The sequence below is a fragment of the Pteropus medius genome, unplaced genomic scaffold (assembly GCF_902729225.1).
Source record: "Pteropus medius unplaced genomic scaffold, Ma_sr-lr_union100, whole genome shotgun sequence".
Classification (NCBI taxonomy): domain Eukaryota; kingdom Metazoa; phylum Chordata; class Mammalia; order Chiroptera; family Pteropodidae; genus Pteropus; species Pteropus medius.
In genome coordinates, this window is record NW_024348304.1 from 3,643,623 (window position 1) to 3,646,704 (window position 3,082).

At 31.6% G+C, this 3,082-nt stretch overlaps 1 pseudogene; it reads left to right on the forward strand.

Annotated features, from left to right (window-relative positions):
- The first annotated feature begins 2,251 nt into the window (after window positions 1-2,251).
- LOC120616293 (uncharacterized) lies at window positions 2,252-2,370 on the forward strand (annotated as a pseudogene).
- The last annotated feature ends 712 nt before the right edge of the window (window positions 2,371-3,082 follow it).

A 3,082-nucleotide genomic window follows, 5' to 3' on the forward strand; every position in this document is an offset into this window, starting at 1 on the left:
ATGGAACTGTCCTTTCCTTTTGCATCAGCTAGTATTTAGTTCATGATATACAATTACAGCCTTGAGTTCGCTGCCTGTGTGATTCTCTGGCCTCTTAAGCTGTCATTCAAGTCACCGTTCATCGTCTTTCTTTCCCTTTATCAGTAGGAAGAGAATTTAAGAGTATTACTGAAGGAGCACCAATTCCTCCTTTTAGAGTCTGGCTCAGTCTGGAAACTGCTCTTCCAGTTGTAAAATGAATTATATCTAAATTGTATACAGAAATTCAAAGTGTCAAAATTAGAGAAGACTTTTTAAGAACTGCAAAATAGGAGAGCTTACTCTACTGAGAATCGCAACGATTTATAAAGTAATGCAAATTATGGCACCGCAACGCTGGTATGATAATAGAGTAAAATTTCAGAATAGAGTCCAGAAACGGACACATTCAGACGGGGACATTTAATTTTTGACAACACTGATACTGAAAAACAGTGGGAAGGATTATGTTTTCAATAATACTCCCAGAATAAGAGTATAGGTATGAAAAATAAATAAAATTTGGTCACATCTTTCACACTATACTCAAAATCATTTATGTTGGATTATAGAATAATAGATGATATAACAATTAACTCCTAAAAATTAACAAGGGAGAATATTTTCATTAACTCTGAGTAGGAAAAGATTTCTTAGAATTTAGAATGTATTCATTGGCAATAAAGAAAAGATAAAATAGACTACATTAAAGATTAGAGACTCTGTACATCAAAAACAGCATTAAGAAAATAAAAATGGACTATAAACTGTAGGATATATAACAACGACAAGACAACTCATATAATCTACAAATCAATGAGAAAAAAAAGAAAGAAAAAAATCCATAAATAATGGCCATTGGACTCGACGCAGCATTCACTAAAGTTATCCACTTGAAAAAATAAAACAAGGAAAAGGTATTTGACTTCATTAATGATTAGAGAAATGTCGCTTAGAACTAAAATGAGATATTCTTACATATGTAGAAGAATAGCTAAAATTAAAAAAAACTGTCATGACCTAATTTTGTCATCACTGCCAGTGGGAGTATAAATAGGCATAACCCACCCAAGACATTATCTGCCTGCATCTGTTTCATTTGGTAATACACATATCTTATGATAGAAGATACATTATCCCTTTACTCCCAAAGAAATGAACATATATATGTATACATAAGGCATGTATGAAAATGTTGAGAATAGAATTACATATTAAGAACATATTAAGACTGGATGAGGAATAAAAGAAAGAAAGAAAAATATGCTCCATGAAATAAAGTATAGGGAAGTGAGTTTAGATTCTTTAGCTCTGGATAACAGTAAGGTACCAAACTAGACTTTCATAAGAAGAGAATTTCAAAGTAGAATTAGTTATATCTACTAGGTATCAGAAAATAGAAGTATAAAAGTATCAACTCTACCTCTAGGCACACTTTCATCTTACACAGCCTGGTGGAAAAATAATTAGGTATATATTCACGTACACTTCACATGAGAGACTACCACATGCTTCTTTTAATATTATATTTTTAAAAAGCAGTGCTTTGTTGTTAGTCAGAAGAGTAATATTTTATCTTTTATAGTTCAGAGTGCAACATTACTTTTCTAAAAAATAAAAATGTTGAAATGTAAAGAAACTTTGGAAAGAAAAAAAATACGTAAAGAGTTTTTTGAGACTGTTTTCCCTCGTCTAACTTCAAGGTCAGGGTGCTGACAAGATCTTCCTTCCTTGCCTTGGTCCCAAGTGTTGACTTGAAATGATACAGAGTTACCACTCGAATGGAAAGGTCTGAGGCTCTAGAGTCTACTTTGCGAAATAATGATAACCTGTGTCCACATTCCATGGTGTAGTGAAATAGTAAAGCCTTGTAAGGTAACTAATGAGACTAAATAAATTGTGTCTCTCATTTAAAGTTATTATCCTAACACTGAGTTTTCTCTATACATATGTTATTCATGTACAGCTTTAAGGAAGAAACATTTCAAATTAGCATGTTTTTTTTTTGTTTAAATGAAAACCTTAAGGACACATGCTATTACTGACTAAACTGATGAATGTTACTGTATGATAAATATAAAATAAAGAATTTATTTCAAGCTTGAAATTTTCTTTCTCTGTTTTCTATCTAAAATTGTACTGATACTTCCAAAGTAGATGAAAGAAATCTAATTAGTTCTGAAGAAGTGAAGTTTATTCAGCCAGAAGTTGTGATAAAAAAAAGATGGAGATAGTCTACGGCCATGCCACCCTGAACACGCCCGATCCCGTCTGATCTCGCTAGCTAAGCAGGGTCAGGCCTGGTTAGTACTTGGATGGGAGACTACCTAGGCAGACCAGGTGCTGTAGGCATAAAAAAAATGAAAAAATAAGGGATTGTAAACTGACAAGGTCCTGGCAATCTGTGAGGTCAACCAAGGGTCGCCCCGCTTAAAAAAATAAAAAAATCAAAAAAAATTAAAATAAAAAAGATGGAGATACTTTTCTAACAGTTAGTGTTCAGAATATCAATATCTTTTAAATGTTAAAACTGATAGCAGTATAGCTGATATAACAATATGAGTTCAAATATAATATTATCAACTTGTTGGTATGATTTTAAATTTTTTACAATTTTGGTGATTTTTTTTGGATGGAGATTATTGAAGTGAATTTATTTACAAGTAATTTTTCAATATGTTTCATCATCCTTTTCACTTGCATCTTCCCAAAACAATAACGTGTAAATTTGTTTCAGACCTTATTTTATAGAAGAAAACACCAATGTATTTCTTAAAAGGTTTTACTTATTTGGGTTAAAAAAAATATAAAATGTAGTATCTAAATTTTGGCTTTTAAAATTTAACCTAAAAAGTTCTAAGAGATTTAAATGAAGACTGTAGCGAATTAATGTATTCCTCTTTTATTCAACATGTTTATAATGCTTACTATGTATCTGACCTCTGAGATAAGTAATATTAGAAAGTTAATTCTTTGATGTCAAGATGTTAACAGTTTTGCTATAGTCTGAATGATTGTAACCACCACCCCGCCCCCCAAAAAAATTCATGTTGAAAGCCTAACC